This window comes from Pinus tabuliformis, chromosome 6, assembly GCF_031772625.1.
Source record: "Pinus tabuliformis cultivar Carrire ecotype Pingquan chromosome 6, CPIR1, whole genome shotgun sequence".
Lineage (NCBI taxonomy): Eukaryota > Viridiplantae > Streptophyta > Pinopsida > Pinales > Pinaceae > Pinus > Pinus tabuliformis.
Window position 1 is genome coordinate 1,466,707,320 of NC_142292.1, and position 18,852 is coordinate 1,466,726,171.

Here is an 18,852-nt window from a genome sequence, read left to right on the forward strand (position 1 = left end):
CCGTGACAAGACAGCATTTACTACTCCATGGGGTACATTTCATTATGCCAAGATGCCGTTTGGATTGAAGAACGCGGGTGCCACATTTCAACGGGCAATGGACATGGCCTTTGAAAATGAGAAGGATGTCTTTTTGGTTGTTTATCTTGATGATCTGACCGTGTTTTCTAAATCAGATGAAGAGCATTTGTTTCATTTGACTAAGGTGTTTCAAAAGTGCAGAAAGTATGGCATCTCATTGAATCCGAAGAAGAGTCTTTTTACTATGAGCGAAGGCAAGCTGCTGGGCCATATCATTTCTAAAGATGGCATACGTATAGATCCAGCACGGGTGGAAGCAATTCAGCAATTAGAGCAGCCCCGTAGCAAGAAAGAAATTCAGTCTTTCAATGGCAAATTGAATTTTCTGCATCGCTTCATTCCTAATCTTGCCGAACATCTTAGAGAGATAACCAATATGCTCAAGAAGGACAGCGAGCTCAAATGGACCGAAGAGGCGGTAAAGTCTTTTAATTTGATAAAGGTAATCTTATCTTCAGCCCCAACTTTGATCAGCCCAGATTATACACAGGATTTTATTTTATTTTCATTTGCTTCTGAGCATACGTTGGCAACCGTATTGATGCAAAAGAGAGATGGGGTTGAGAGGCCCATCGCTTTTTTCAGCCGTATTATAAGGGACAGAGCGCTGAATTATAATATTATTGAGAAGCAAGCACTGGCGCTGATCAAAGCCTTGAAAGATTTCAGGGTATACATATTGAATTCTCATATTTTAGCATATGTTCCCAATGCAGCTGTAAAGGATGTTTTAGTACAAACGGAACCGGAAGGAAGAAGGGGTAAGTGGATCGCTGCACTATTAGAGTATGATGTAGAAATTAAGCCTACCAAGTTGATTAAAGTTCAAGGTCTTGCTAAGTTGATGGCTGAAACAAATCTTCACGTCCTTGATATCAATTTGATTGTTGCCTTGTCCGATGAAGATGAAGAAAATTCAGTTCTACAGGTATCCGATATCTTTGTGTCTTCTCCTTGGTATGCTGATATAGTTTATGTGCTTCAAAATTTGTCTTCACCCCCTGGGATGCCTAGAAACAAAGCTAGAACATTGAAGCTAAAGGCTGCCAAATTTTGCATTATTAAATCAACACTTTATTGGAAAGATCCCGGTGGCATCTTGCTGAACTGTTTGGTCGAAGAAGAAGCTAAGACAACAGTAGAAGATTTTCATAAAGGTGACTGTGGGGGTCACTTGTTTTGGAAGACCACGGCTAATAAGATCTTGAGAGCTGGTTTCTATTGGCATTCTTTATTTTCTGATGTGTATAAAGCGGTAAAGAGCTGTCATGAATGTCAAATTTTTCAAGGAAAGCAAAAATTACAGTTGTTGCCTCTCAAGCCCGTTGAAATCAGCGCACCATTTCAGCAATGGGGCTTGGATTTTATTGGCGAAATCCACCCAGCATCTTCCAGCTAGCATCGATGGATTTTGACCGCCACAGATTACTTCACGAAATGGATTGAAGCCATTCCCACCCTGCAAGCCACGGACTCGGTAATTATCTCTTTTCTTGAAAGTAATATATTGTCACGTTTCGGCTGTCCACATAAGTTGATTACAGATAATGCAGCAGCATTCAAATCGAAGAAAATGGTTGATTTTTGCTATAAATATAACATCAGCTTGGGGCATTCAACCTCCTACCATCCGCAAGGTAATGGGCTGGCTGAATCTTCGAACAAATCTCTAGTGAACATCATAAAGAAATTGCTGGAAATAAATAAGAAGAGCTGGCACAAAAAGTTAGTAAATGCATTATGGGCTGATCGGGTAAGTCAAAAGAAGTCAATTGGTATGTCACATTTTGAACTGGTTTATGGAGTTGATGCAGCGTTTCCTACTTCACTTAGTGTTCCAGTAGCCAAGTTGTTTCAAGAAGCTGGTGGCGAGGAGGATCCTATGCAACGGCGGATCAGTCAAATGATTCATTTACAACAGACACGAGAGGAGGTTCATCAAAATTCCCTTAAGTTGCAGGAGCGCATAAAGAAAATCTATGACAAAAAGGCTAGATCAGATGATTTTCAGATCGATGATGTTGTTTTAAGATGGGATGCCTGAAATGAAGACAAAGGGAAACATGGAAAATTCGACAACTTGTGGAAAGGTCCCTACAAAATTACAGCATACCGTGGTCCAAATGCTTTTCTTCTCAAAGAAATGAACGCTGATGAATGTCTTGGTGGGTCGGTGAATGGCCGGCTGCTCAAAAGGTATCATGCTTGAGCATTTTCTGCTCTAATCTCTCTCATTGTAATTACCATTTTATTTTCATTCTGCAGCAAGTGTGAACTGATCTCCCATCTTTAGTTTGGGGCCCGCGGTGAAGGCTATAATTCTGAAGATGATGATTAGTTGGTGTGAGTTTTTCAAGTTGTTTCAGTCAGTTTATTTTCTGCATAAAGTGAGTCGGTTTGTGTCAAAGTTAGTTTAAATTTCAGTCAAATGTCAAAGTCAAATAAAGTTGTCAAAATTTGGCCACATGTGTAAAAGTTGACTCCATTGCCCAATGTTAATAAAGCACCGGTCTGCTCTCCCAAAGGTCTAAGGTTCTTGGTACCTCCAAGGAGCTACCATCCCCATTGGAGCCAATGTTAGAGTTGGTCTTGAGCCCTCCATCAGCGATCAAAACTCTTTGCATTTACATAAGTAGGTGTCTCATCAATGTCAATTTTTGCATCCCATTAGGCATGCCATAACCCTGATGGAGGAGCTGGTGTGTTTATACCCCTCTTGGCATTGCTGGATCAAGTCATTTCAGTCATTAATCTCTTTCAAGCTTGTCTTGTCTTGTCTTGAGGTCAAATTCCTAGGTCTAGGGTTTTGGTCAAGTATGTCTACAAGGTCATGTTTCTAAAGGTCAATAAGTGTTCAGCAAGCCAGAGCAATGTTTGTAAAGATGTTTCTTCGAAATTTTTATCTTGTACAGTTAATTTTCACCTTGGATTTAAAAACTCTGTTTTTAAAGCCAAGGTCATTTTTCAAATTTTTGTAAAAAGTGATGAAATTTCAAAAGACTTCAGTGGACAGTATGCAACCCTGGTCCCCTTGCCAAGATCCCTCAGATGATCTCCCTGCAAAAAGGATCAAGCCAAAGCACTAAATGAGTCAATTTCAGGACAAAGGAAACCAAAAAGTCAGTTTTATAAAGTGTCAAAGAGAAACATTAGAAAGTGGGTTTGAGCATGAAATTTATTCAAATGAAACCTATAAAGACCAAATCTCCCTCCTTTTACTCTCATTGTGCATCCAAGACAGTTGCAAGAGAGTTGGGCGAGTGATTGAGTGAAAGGAGTGAAAGTTGAGCGAATTCGGGCGATTGACAGGCGCGCGACCCGTCAGGCCAGGCGCGCGACCCGTCAGAGGAGCGCGACCCGTCAGAAGGGTTCCTGCAGTGTATTTTTATAACGGGCGCGACCCGTTGGGTGAGGCGCGCGACCCGTCAGCGACCTCCCTTCCAAACCCTTTGCAAATTTGTTCAAGCACCCGCCAAATCATCAAATTGCTTGAGGTAGGTTCTCCAAACTTGGAAATGATTGCTGGTTATGTTTGAAGGTCATCATGATTGTGTTTTTAATGATCAAATTGTGCAAGAGAACGCTCCATATGGCTGTATGTAAATTTGTAAAAATTTGCTAGGGTTTGTTGCTGTTTCAATGGTTTTTTCCCTTGTATTCATTTTTCCTCATTCCCATTTCATTTTCCCTATATGTCCATATAAATTTCCCTTTTAAATTTGTAAAGAAAATAAACCCTACCCCTTTTCCCTAAAAAAATAAAAAATCAAGCCCTAAACCCTACCCCTCATAATACCCATGTAAACACATGAATTTGATGATGCATGTGCAGTGATGTTTGCAGTGTTTTTTCCCTAAATTCCCTGTTATATGCATGTATTCCCATTTTCCTTGTAAAAATGTCCCTCCCCTAACATTTCCCTCATGTTCCTTTTCCCCTTGAAACAGCATATAAATCAGCTTTTTATAGGCAGAAACAGCAGCACAGTTTGTCCACTTTGCTCTTTAAACAATGTCAGAAACTGAAACCTATGAGAAAAGTGATGACCAGTCATCAGCTTCAGAGATTGAGGTACAAAGAAGGCCTCATAAGCGAGAGGAGCCCACCTCTTTAGCAGAGTTACAGGCTTGTCCTATGGCAGTCACATGTTTCCAGTATATGTCTTGCTATGAGTTTTGTGAGAGGATCTCTCGGATTCAACACCACAGAGAGTTGGCTCGCCTATTTGTTTTACACTTGCATGATGGACATGTCAACCTTGCAGGGGTGAACTTTACATTGACACCTGAGGTGATCTCACATGCCACAGGGATACCTAATGTTGGGGAGGTGTGGAATAAGCGCAAGGTGCTGGATAATGTTCACTTTGAGCCTTTTGTCCGGCCACCATTCATGAGACATTTGGCAGGTGTGTTTCCATTCAGGTTTCTCAGGAGCGAGTATGCTCCCATGATGAGGCTCATCATGCACTATTTTACCTGTGAGGGCAGATTTTCACAGGTATATTCATATCATATTCGCCTCTTGATGCACTTCACCCGAGTGAGGATGATGAACATCCCTGTTTTCTTCTATCAGAACATTCAAAGGATGGTGCCCATGTTGCAGAGGAAGAGCCCGGCACAGCAGTATAGGAGCCTGTACCATTATGGTTTGATTCAGCTTGTAGTATTGCATTAGTTGGCTCAGCAGGGCATCTCATGGGAGGAGTTCATCTCTCGTGAGTTTTTCACAGCACCACCCTCGCCACATCCTGAGGTTGTTCACGAGGAGGGAGGACCATCCCAGCAGCATGACATCCCTGTCACTAGACATGTCAGCTCCTCACCTCTGGTTACCTATCAGAAAGGCCCGAGGGCCTTATTTGCAGCAGCTCGGCGAGTACTATCTCCACAGCAGGTGGAAGGGGTCTCGCCTTCATCATCAGCTCAGCGAGTGTTATCTCCACATCAGGTGGAAGGGGCCTCGCTCTCTTCAGCAGCACAGGCAGCACAGAGGGGCAAGCAACCCAAGATTGATGAGGGGCCATCAGGAGTTCCAGATATTGAGCTTGTTGATCTTGAGGCCATTTCTCCGAGCCAAGAGGCAAAGGAGGTCATTCAGCACCTTAGAGCTGAAAATGAGGTATTCCAAAAGAGACTAGAAGGTGCACAATGGACAATATCATACCTGGAGCAGCGCAACAAATAGTTGGAGGATGAGAAAGCACTTGATGAGCTGTGGAGGATTCGTAGTGACCGAATCTTGAACCGAAGAAGACCCGGTGACCCATTGCCCGCTGACCGAGAGTCCATGCTCATCCAGGTAAATGCACACTTGGAGAGGCTGTTGGCTAAGGCCAACCAAGAGAAGAAATTGCTGAGGAACATGAAGAACCATTACTGGGCAAGAATGCATGTGTGCAAGGCAAAGATGAAGATGTTTCAAAGGCGGTTGACCGAGGCACTAAAATGGAGAAAGAGACCCAATCCCCTCCGTATCTTGGCTGAGGCTTCACTCAAGGATCAAGGCACTAAATAGCCTAGCCACAGCACAAATCCCAAAATTTTTTGAGAATTTTGGGTGAATTTTGGCATTTTCAGGCAATTTGTAGGTTTTTCCCATTAACGGGTCTCACCCCCCGCGCGACCCTTCATCATGGCAACTCCTTTTGACAAAAACTCAGCATTTCCAGATTTTTCATGCAAATTTACACATGCTCATGGATGGACTTGAGATTTGGTGAAGTTTTGGGCCTCCAGAAAGTCAAAAAACTAGTAAAAATTGACTTTCTGCCACTTTTTTGAATTGCAGAAAGCAGTCTTGGGAGATTTGATTTTTGACAAGGCAAATGAACTCCAAATTCAGAAATTCCAGTTGGGTTGGAAAGTAGACTCACAGACCTTTCCAACAAGCCTACGTTTGCTCAATTTGGCCACCTGAAAGTGCCCCAAATATGGCTCCAAAGGCGCGCGACCCGTCAGGCAGGGGCGCGCGACCCGTCAGGCAGATTTTTCCAAAAATGCACTGTACAGCTCAGAAAAGCGCAGTTTGACCCAGTTTGACTTTTTGGGGTGAATTGTGATCCTCTTTGATGTAATTATTGTACTTTTTAGACACTTTTACTCTTATGTAACATTTCTAGAAGATTCATTCATGAAAAGGGTAAATATTAAATGAATGAATTGGTTTCCTAGCTTATAGAGGCAAGTTGTTTTGACTGCCTAGTTTGTAGTGCTTAGTTTAGAAGTGGTTGAAACAGCTCCTAGGATAGTGAGCTCGACCCATGGAGGCAGGGAAAGAGGTTAGATCATCTATATTATGTACTTTCTTGCTCATTTTCATGGTTGGACTCTTGAGGGAGAAGCTATCATTGTATTATTCACTGTATCTCTGCAATTTTTGGCTAAGGAAGACCAGGGTTTTGCAGTCCTCTTTGGGATTCTTGTGGACTCATATGTTGATGGTGTGTTTCTCAATGTACTTGTAAGCTTGTTATGTGACTCATTTCCTTTCTTTTACTTCTGCACATTAAACAAATGAAGTGTTAAAGTAAGAATTCATGCTTGTCATGCTCTGCTTTTAAGTTTGTTTAATTTCAATGTTTTCTACTGTCTAAAGAGAATTCAAAGTTATTGTTTGCTCTCTTTAGCTCTTCACCTTTCATTCCTGACCATCCACCTCAATTAAAGGCATCAACACTGTCTCCTACCTCGCCCCAAGGAACCCCCTGCAGAAACTGTGTCCAATCCCCGCACCCAAAATTGCCCTCTCCTCAATTTGCCACCAAAAAACCCAAAAAACCCCAAATCAAACTCTTTGATCAGTTTACTAGCCTAATATCAGTGTTACCTTATTGGTCATCTCACCTATTGAAGATTTTACCGAGATAGACCGGAGAGAGCCTTCTCCTGCCCCGTAGGGCTAGCTACGAGGCTAAATGGTTTGATGTTGCCTTGAGGTTTACCTTTCTCAGCCTGAGGTGAAATTTCAAGTGCTAACAGAGGGCACACTCCCTTTTAAATAGATCTTGTTGATCTATGATTTTATCTGATGCTTCATTTTCTTGTTCATATTCAATTTGAGGTGATTCAAAATTTTAATACTTGCTTCCACCTAACAGCCAATCGTCTGTCTTGCTGTCGCTGTTCGTTTGAGCTGTTTTCTTCTTCTGAGGTGATTTCTTCTTTAGCTTCTTTCCCATTGTTCTATGGATCTCCTTCAAGCGATCAAGCTCTTGTAAAAAGACCTGCTCTGATACCGATTTTTGGAAATAATACTAAGAGAGGGGGGTGAATCAGTGTTAGCAAATCAATAACATTTTCATTTCCATAATCAGATTCATATATGCTACTTTAGTTAAGGGAACTTTCATGTACACGCAACTGTGTTTAAGGCAACTAACGTATATCCAACAAACTTATGATTTTGTTAATTCATCATATGTTGATCTTTAATCAGTGCATCAGAACTTCATTAACCATATAAACAGTAACTAGGTGCAGTAAAAATAGAATAGACCATCACATATAAGAAACACACATGAACACCAAGGTTTAAGGTGGAAACCTAATGCGGGACAAAAACCACTTGCTGCTGTTTTCTTTAATATAAGAAAAACTTGTTTACAATCTTGTACTAGTGCAGACTCATACCAGTACGCAAGCACCAACCTGCAGAAGGCTACGACCTTCTCTCATTCTCCAGCTTCTATTGTAAAGGAGCTACAACTCCCTAGTCTCTATCCCAACCTTCCAAGGCTCCAGAGTGTTTTTTCTAGCCTGGATCCCAGGACTAGTAACTCAACCCACGATTGCCACAAGGATCTAGAGTGCTTGTCCAACCAAGGCTTCTAGGACTAGTAACTCAACCCATAAGATTTTACGGGATTCTAGTTCGTTTGTCCAACCATGACTTTCAGGACTAGTAACTCATCCCACCAAGGGCTTCCAGAGCGTTTTTCCAACCATTTTTTCCAAGACTAGTAACTCAACCCAAGTTGTTACAGCGCTTCCACAACATTTTTCCAACCTGGGCTTCCAAGACTAGTAACTCAACCCAAGTTGTTACAGGGCTTCAAGAGCATTTTTCCAACCAGGGCTTTTAGGAACTAATAACTCAACCAAGCTAAGGAAACATGTGAACCAACCAAAACAAAACAAGGAAATAAATCCACAATCTCCATGGCTATCCTAGAAATGGCAAGGATAGGCAAATCCACTGTCAATCTAGGCAATCTTCCATGGTAGTGACAGATCATAACCAAGAAACCACATGCATGTGCCATGCATGCAAAAACTAGTGAGGAAAACATACATGCAAATCGATACCTACAAGAAAAATTGTTGTAGTTGCTGATACCGATGCCCTATTGTGATTTCCTACTATTCCTTTGCCTTCTTGCCCCAAGAGTAGAGAGAGAGAGAGACAAAATAATGAGAGAGCTCCAAAACTAAACTGATCAAGTCTTTCCTACTTGTCCTTAGAAGCCTTTTTATTAATGATGCCTCTATTTTCTTCATTTTCCATTATTTTCCTTCATTTTCCTCCTCACATGCAACCTGTGACCTTTCCCCTTCCTTTTCTCCTAAGTTCCATTATTTTTATAAATAAAATGTCAATTAATTCTTCATGCATTTCCAAAACCTTAGCCATTGCCTTTGCCAATTTCCTTAGCCATAATAAACCTAATCAAAACCAATTATAATGTTTCCCCCACTATTCAGCTTGGAATATGTGTCCAATCGACCGTGGCCTTATATATTTTTACATGGAATTTTCACGAGTATTGTTACACATTCTTTTTCCTCATGAAGAAAATCCAATATTTTCTAGAAAAATCATCAACAAAAATTACATAATACCTATGTTTTGTTGTAGAGGATGTAGAAAATGGTCCACATACATTAGAGTGGACTCACTCCAAGATTGCTCCATATCTACTATCTCAGCCCCGGAAGGTAGATTTGAAATATTTCCCCAATGTGCATACCTTGCAGACATCATGCTGGTCAAGGGTGCATTTTGAAAGACTGGTGGTAACCTGCTACATGATTTTTAAGGCCCCATTTTGTAAGTGTCCCATGCGCCTATGTAAGAGTTCTCCAACATCTTAACTCTGCACCTTTTCTACCTTGCTACTTAGTGTAGTGCAAGTTTCCACCTCAAGTTTTTAGATATTTTTCACTCTAACTCCAATATGATTCTCCTTTCCTATAGCTACATGTCTCAGAAAGGATTTCCCATCACTGAAAACAACATCATAACCTTTATCCTCCAATGCAACTACAAAGATAAAATTCTTCTTCAACCTAGGCACATACATATCATCTTTCAGATGAAGATGGGAGCCTAACTCCCTCTTAAATGTTATAGTTCCAATTCCTTTGGTATTGTACCTCCCATCATCTCCAAGTTCTATGTGCATCTGGAGATCCTTCTCCTCCAGGTTACTAAAGAATTCTTTGCATCCTGTCATATGGAACGAGGCACCTAAATCTAGGTACCACAATCTCCCCATTACAATGTTGTTCATGGATGTATTTTGGGCGAAGTCTAATTAGAATTGTGAGGCAAATGCTTTACCTCCTGTTGCTCCTGAAGGCTTCTTGTTAGAATTCTTGTGCAAACACTTTGTAGCATAGTGCCCGTATTCATGGAAGTCGAAACATTTTATCTTTCTTAGGTCCTTCTTTTTGCCATTGTTCTAGCTGGACTTTGGCTTCCTTTCAGGATTATTTCCCTTAGCTTTATTGCTCTTCCCAACCAAGGAAAAATTCTCTTCCTCCTTAGCTTTGGATGTTACTCCATCTCTAGTGTTCCTTCGAATTTATTCCTTCACCAAATCATACCAAATTATTTCCCAATTTGGTAATTTGTCCCTTCCATTTACAGAGTCTTGGTAGGTGTGCTAGGATTTAGGAAGACCTATGAGAGCTAGGATCACTAGCTAAGAAGGTGACATATTTTCTCCTACTCCTCCAAATTCATCTCAAACCTGAGTGAATTTGGAGAGGTAATGTGGAATGGTTTCATTTTTTTGCAATCGGATATTTTTTAGCTTGTCCCTCAATGCCAATTTCCTTACATCACTACCATTTTTGAATAACTCAATGAGGGTATTCCACTTAGAAAATGGAGTTTCTTTGCCATGTATATTAAAGACTATGTGGTCTCTCACACCCTCCAAGATTATCCTCATAGCTTTTGCAGTATCCTTCTTCCACTGGGCTAACTGTTGTGCATCCAATACTTTTGGTTTTGGAATGTGAGTTTTGGTGTATTCCAACACTCCATTATCACTAAATATAACTTCCATCTTATCCTTCCAAGCTATTAACTTTGAGGTTCCCTCCAAGGCATAATCCAATCTCAATCCAATCTCAATCCGTTGAAATACATTTTCCTACATGGAAGAAAAACTACTTCACTGAATTTGCAAATCAAAATTTTTGAGGGAGAAGATCTATTGAATAGTTTCTATTGTGATTTTGAGCTTTGATACTATGTGGAAATTAATATAAATTTTATACTTTTGATGAATTCGAACTAAAAAAAAGAGTTTAAAAATTTCCTCTACAATTTTGCAGAATGGAAATGGCAATTTAGAAACACATGCAATGACATGCAACTACCAAAACCATAAGAACACAATGATTTACAAGGGAATCCAACTGGGAAAAACTCCTCCATTGTTTTTCATTAATTAGATGAGAATGAGAAACTATTACAATGTCCTGCTTCAACTCTGAAGCACAGCCTGCACTATAAAACTATTCTCCTACTGACTATCCTGCTATGGCTAACACTTATCCAATTCAATGCTTTAGCTTCCTCATATTTCCTTTTGCAATTCAAGAGAAATTGAGCTCTTAAATAATAGGGTAATTCCCTATTTCCTTGTGAAATTCCCAAGGAATATACCACTTTCTTAATTGCCAAGCCTATACACTCATCTACAATACAATTAATGATTACAATGTGCCTTTTCCTCCACTCCATCTAGGCAATTCGAATTCCATGCATGTCTAGGCTATTTTTAGCTGATTGACTAGTTTAACTGAGAGATCAGTGTGTTAACATCAACTCTACTACTCAATTAATCTTCAATTGACTCAATTAATGACTAGGGCTTAGTTAACTGAGCTCAATTGAAAATAATTGAACCAGATTTCTAAATTTTAGTAATCACTACATGCACAACTCTACTCGAAGCTTACAAAATTGATTTTTTTTTTTGTCTAACTAAGTGACAAGGCCATGTCACTCAAGCTAAGTACAATCTAAGTCATCTTGCTGGCGTGGAAAATTGAATTACTCAATTTGACTAAGGCACAAGTCAAATTGAGCCTTTCTTGTTACAATTTCTAATGAACCGAGCCCTCAGTAAGGGAAATTAGACAATGACATATCGTTGGTCAGAGTAAATTCTTTTTGCAACCTTGTCTTTAACTAAGAAAAGTGTTGACGACCTAGGAAAATCTTCAACGCTTGGAAATCTACGTGCCAAAAACTTCACCAATCTTTCAGGTTTTGTATTTTGATTGTCTTTCACTGATATTAGAATTAAAATGGGTCTATATCTCTCTTCCTTACGTATCTTTCTCCATTTTTTATAAATATATGTTTTTTTCACCAAAATGTCACTCATAAGGACATACTCCTTGTAGAAACATGTATTCAGGTAAACATGGATGCAATTTTTAGGGACAAAAGTTTCCAGCCTTTGCATGTACAATGTCTTCCAAGTTCTTTGGATAGCCTTAGTTAACATGTTTAATAAGGATTTATTGGTAGGAAATGTTATTTGTGTTTTAGACAGAGTTTTGTTAGATGCATTGAACATGTTGATTCAAGGATAACATTGCCTTTAACTGTGCCCTCAACCACCTACATTGCTCGAAGAGAATTTTACATTTACGTGTTGAATGTAGTTCCTCGTACACAAATTGATGTTACCTGTAGCGTGAAAATCCTCAAGAGAAATGTAGTGCCCATTCATTTTTTTTAATTTTTTTTATGTTATATTAAACCAAGATTTAATGTTTGTGATTGGATTCTTGTAGTCTCATGGGATGAACACTTCGGTCCTCGGATCTCTATCAATGCTTGCATTTTGCAGGTTCATAAGATTTCCAAAGTGATTAGGCATCCATGTTGGAATATTTATGTTATTATTTCACGAATAAAAGCTAGATGTATTCTACAAGTAGAGTTAGGCTGATGGTGGCGTGATTCATTCTTTTTGTGTGTATGCATCTCTATAATGAGAGATTGAATATAGATCATAGATTGGGTGTTCTAAATATGGGAATTAGCTGAACCATATGCCCAAAACCATATTCCCTATCCTTTTGACTTGAAATTTGACTTTGAAGCCAGAGATTCCCCAACCGGGTGTAGTCATTTCCCAGGATGAGGTTTTCCATTACTTCGAACTATGGGAAATTTTTTCGAGTAGTTTGAACTTGTTGAATGAAATATGTGATATTATGTCACTTTTGAATTGACGTATGGATTCATCTAGTTACCATAGTTTTGTGACAAGTGAGTTTCCATCAAGGACAACACATGCATCATAATGCGAACAATCTCCCCCTTTGGAATTAATGGAAACCATGTTGGTTTTGATCACCTAAAGTCGTAGAAACATGTTGGATACATCAACTAACCATTATTTAAACACCAAGATACTCCCCCCCTTTGACATCAAGGCCAAAGGGTGGACCAAAGATCCCCCTTTGGATCATATTTTCACTATACTGTCCATGCTCCCCCTGAGCACATGTTGAATCTTCAGCAATTATTTCAAATGAAGAACATGACTCTATAACTCAATTGAGAATGACCTTACTATCACCAAGGACTCATACTTACATCAATCACCCAACCAATTTGGGATACATATTTTACTGAACCACCCAACCAAGTGGGATTATATTTTTTACATTACCACCCAACAAAGTGGGGTTACATATTTGACATGTCCTCCAAAGTCCATACACGATTGAATATTACAATTATTACATCATAGGTCTCCACGTGACCTTTACATCAAATGACAGATATGACATTAATAATTGAGACCAAAAGATCTTAATAGTAACATAATTTAGTAGCCATAATGCCAACAATGCATTATATTCTGCAAGGATAATGCTTCCCCTGAACCTGTGGTACCTATTCATTGTCAAAAAATCATTCATCAAAGCATCTTCATCAATCAGATAAATAACAACGAGAAAAGCATAACTCAATACCATATCAGCAGATTGTACCCATCAATACTAGACCAAGAAAAATCAAATCATAGTTGTCAGAAGCACGTTAGAGGGTGATCTTGAGTTTGTCCCATTTTTTTTCTATCAAAGAAAAACATACGCGACTGTCTGTAAAGAAACTCACGTATATACATGACTCTACTTCATGAAACCCGCGTTTAGAAAGCAACCTTCTGAATTTTCAGCTATAGACTAAGCAGACTATATTAACAACAAGATGAGGTAGAGACAACTCCTAGCTTCTGTCTGAGATATTCAAATGCTTCTCTGGGAATAGGTTTAGTAAATATATCAACAATTTGTTCTTTGGAAGGAACATACTCCAATTTAACCTTTTTCTCAAGCACTTGTTCTCGTAGAAAGTGGTACATAATAGGAATATACTTGGTCTTGGAGTGCATAACAAGATTTCTTGAAATACTAATAACACTTGTATTATCACATAGGATGGTTATGGGTGCAGAACATTTGATTTGTGTATCTTGTAATGTTTGCATCTTCTAGAGAAGTTGTGTGCAATAAGATGCAACAGCCACATATTCTGCTTCTGTTATAGATAAGACAATGGAACTTTGTTTCTTGCTAAACCAAGATACCAATTGGGGCCCCATGTAAAATGCACCTCCACTAGTGCTCTTCCAGTCATCAACATTTCCAGCCCAATCCACATCTGTGTATGCATGAAGGTTAAGATCTGCTTCTTTAGGATACCATAGACCAAAGTATTGGGTTCCTTAGAGATATTTGAATATTCTCTTTACTTCCTAAAGATATGATTCTTTGGATTGGCTTGGAAACGTCCAACAATCCCAACAACATTCATGATATTTGGTCTGGTACTTGTTATATAAATCAAACTCCCAATCATAGACTTGTACTCTGTTTGGTTTACTACGGTAGAATCATCATTAGAACTGAAGCTACATCTTGTCATCATGGGAGTACATACATGTTTGCAATCTTTCATTCCATACTTCTTCAGAATCTGCTTGAGATGTTTTGTTTGTGAGAGAAAGATGCCATCTTTTTCTTGTTGCACTTGTAGACCAAGAAAATAGGTTATTTCCCAAAGTAAATAGATTTCAAATTCTTGTTGCATAACAAAAGCAAAGTTTTGACTCATAGATTCTTCATTCCTACCAAAGATCATATCAACAACATAAAAAACTATAATTAGCAGTTTATCACCCTCAATTTTTGTGTACAAGTTGTTGTTTGTGGATCCTTTTGTGAAACCTTGTTGTTGAAGATATTTGTCAAGATGATAATACCATGCCCACGGAGCTTGTTTTAGCACATATAAATCCTTTTTGAGTTTGCATACAAGGTTTTCATCATTCCCCAAAATGAATCCTTTTGGTTGTTCAATATATACTTCGTCTTCTAGATCTCCATTAAGGAAAGAACATTTTACATCCATTTGATAAACTTTGAAATTTCGAAAAGTTGAAAAATGCAGGAAACATTCTTATGGCTTCAAGTTTTGCTACTGATACTAATGTTTTTTCAAAGTCTATATCTTCTTGTTGAGCATTACCTTTACAAACATGTCTAACTTTGTTCCTAATGACCTCTCCATTTTCATTCAACTTATTTTTGAATATCCATTTTGTCCCAATAACATTTTTATCATGAGGCCTTGGAACCAATTCCAAAGTATCATTCTTTTCAATTTGATCAAGTTCTTCATTCATGGCCTAAAACTCAACATTCATCTTTATGAGCTTGATTAAAATTTTGTGGTTCAATGGTGGATAATAAATATATATAACTAGAAGGTCCTACAAAGGTTATTCTTGTTTGTACCCCAGATTCCTTTTCTCATAGAATTTGAGTTTCTAGATGATTCTTTTGAAAATACCTGGATGGAGCCTTTTCTTTTCCTAATGTGCCTTCTTATGTTGCTTCATTAGTTTCTTCTTCTATATCATTGCAAGTTGATGTGGGAAAGAATTCATCATCATCATCCTCTTTCTCCGATGTTACCTTTTTGGGACCTGTGCTTGCTTCATCAATCACAACATCAATGCATTCAACAAATTTTCAAAGTGTCTTATTGTAACATTTGTATCCTTTGCTTCTATATGAGTAACCGAGAAGTATTCCTTGATTTTCTCTAGCTTTAAACTTGCCAAGTTTTTCATGATTATTTTTTATGAAACATTTTCTTCCAAAAACTCTAAAATGCTTTATAGTGGGAGGCTTACCATACAAAAGTTCATATGAAGTTTTATCACTATTCACATGAACATGAGCCTTGTTGAGAATATTTACTACAGTATGTGCATCTTCACCCCAGAAGGTTTCAAGAGTTACAGACTCATTAAGCATAACATGAGCCATTTTTTGAACAATTATATTCATTATTTCTGCAACACAATTTTGTTGAGGAGTTTTAGCTACAGAAAATTGTGTTTTTATGCCATGTTGTTCACAGAAATCAAAGAATTCATCTGATATGTATTCTCCTCCTTAGTTAGATCTGAGATATTTGATTTTTGGATCTAATTCATTTTCAACTAATGCTTTTAAGACTTTAAATTTATCAAATGCTTCATATATAAACCAATCCAACACATTATAGAAAAGTCATCAATGATTAAGATATAGTATTGTTCTCCACGAGGTAACATTTTCCTTACTGGTCCACATAAATCAGTATGTATAAGTTAAAGAGGCTTGCTTGATGATCCTTCTTTGGCATTGAATTGAAATATGGTTTTCTTACCGAATTGACATGAATTACATATGGTACTTTTTGGTACGGTAATGTTGGGTAGATCACGAATAGCTTTGAGCTTGCTTGATTTGCTTATTTGGGAGAAGCTTAGATGTCCCAACCTTCTATGTCATAACCATTTTTCCTCTTCCTTGCCTAGGTAACATTGTCCTTGGACACCTTTCAATATATACAAATTTCTTAGGGTTCTTGTTCCTTTTATTATGGTCTTTCCTGTGTCAATTCACGAGCCACACATTCTTTTGATAGGAATACCATCTCATTTCCTTGGTCACACATTTGTCTAACACTTAATAGGTTATGATTTAATCCATCAACATGCATAACATTAATATCTTTAACCTTTTTTTCTAGAAAAATACAACCTTTACCCTTAATGACAGTAGGTGAGTCATTTCCAAAAGTGACATTCTTTTCTTTCTCTAAAGTATTGTATGAAATAAGTTTATCTTTATCACCTGTCATGTATTTTGAGCATTCACTATCAATATACCATTAATTTTCTTGTCCTTCTGCAAACAATGCGATGCCACAACTTTTAGACTGTAACTCCTTCCTTTTCCATACCTTAGAGTTTGTTGATATTTGTTCCTTTTGAGATGTTGGTTGTAATTTGATCCTACATTCAGATTCTTCATGTCCAAATTTATTGAAAAATGGGCATTCAATTTCATCTATAAGACGTGAGAAGTTATTATAAGTGTTCTTCTTGACTCATGTCTCATTCCTTTGTTTTCTTGCTTCTCTAGTCATGATGGTTTTGTATGCAACACATTGAGCAACCTTATGACCAAAATTATGACATGAGAAACATTGTCCATTAAAGAAGAAATTTTTGTGATCATAGAATCTTTTGGTGTTGTTTACCTTTTTACTGGTTCTTTTTTTGTTTTTCATCCTTGGATTAGAGTGAACATATTTACCCATGGAATGTATTTATTCTTTTGTTGAGGATTGAAGCTTTGCTAACTAGTTTTTGTTGCATTACTGAAGCTTTGCTGACTGGTTTTTGCTGCATTTAGATAGCTTTTGGTGGTGGCTAAAGAATTTTCTATTTAATATGTTTCTCCACTGTCTCCAAGACCTGTCTTCATAAGAGGAGAGCGGTGTACCTTGATAATTTCATCTAAGGTTTCATATCCTTTAGCAAATCTAAGATTCAAAGTTTTTATTTTCTCAAGTTCCTTTCTTAGACTTACTACTTCACATTCTAACTTCTCATTATGCTTTTCCTTTTTATGAGTTGATGCTTTAATATATCTATGACTACTTTGTTTTCTTCCAAGAAAATTTTGAGTTGAGTAATTTCTTCAAATAAATCTTTTTCCTCTAAAGCATCCACAAATTTATCATTAGACTCATTAGTATTTTTCTCAAAAACCATGAGTAATTTAAGACCTTGATCAGATTCTCCTTCTTCACTATTTGAAAAGGCATCACTATCTCCATGAGTATAATAACTTCTTCTATTGTCGAATCGTCTCCTATTAACTTTTGCATTATCCTTCCCTTTTTCATGGTTGTCATTATGAGGAAATTTAGTAGGATAATGACCATCTCTACCAAAAGAAAATTATTTGAAGGGAATCTTACCTCTGAACCTTCTAGTGCCTAGTTGAAGTTTCTTTACAAAGTTCACCTCATATTCTTCTGATATATATCTTGATTCCTTGTGTGCTTACTTTTCTTTTCCTTTTGTAGATGCTTTATTTGTAGCTTCTTTGACTTCTGACGGACCTCCTTTCCTTATTTCAAAAGCAGTCAGGATCCCGTGAAGTTGAACAACAGTAAGAGTCTGTTGATCCTGCTTTTTTTCGATGGAAAACACTTTTGACTTGAATTTAGGAGTTAGATATCTTAAGATTTTCTATACTAAAATAATGTCCTTTATTTCTTCACGCACATTTTTCATGTGATTTACAATCTCATCTATACGTAGAAAGAAGCTAGCAATACTTTCATCATTATGCATTATGAGAGTTTCATATTGAATTCTAAGAGCTTGGAGTTTAGCACTTTTTACCTTGGTATCACCTTCATAGCTTTGAATGATTTTGTCCCATATTTATTTTGCAGTGTTAACTACATAACTTTGACAAATTCAGTTTCTGTCAGATTTCCCAATAATGCATTGACAACTTTGGCATTGGTTTCATAAATCTTCTTTTCTGTTGCATCAGTGGGAACTATGGCTGGATATTGGTAACCTCCTTCCAAAATTTCCCAAACATCTACTCCAAGGGACTGAATATAGGATCTGGTTCTTGTCTTCCAATATATAAAATTATTTCCGTTGAAGAGCGGAGGTTTGATAGATGTCGTTCCTTCTTGATTACTCATCTTGGGAGATCTTCCTTCAAGCGGCCAAACTTTTTTTGAAGGACCTACTTTAATACCAATTGTTTGGAAACATAATGAGAGCAGGGGAGGTGAATTGGTATTTTAAAAAAAAATCACAATTATAATTTTCTTTTCTGAAATGTATACCTGACTTTACAAAACCCAACTTGTGTATGTAGACGATTTTTTTAAAAGAAACTAGCATATTCTTAGTAAACTTATAAAAAATATTAGTTCTTTATCTGTTAAACTTGAACTAGAATGTAAGAGATTTTATCAGGTGTTTGGTAATAAGTAAATAAGTGCAGTAAGAATAGAATAAAGTATCAAACATAAGCAACACATATGAACACCAAGATTTAATGTGGAAACCCAATGTGGGAGAAAACCACCATTGTTTTCATCTCAGTCTTCAAACATCTTAATATCAA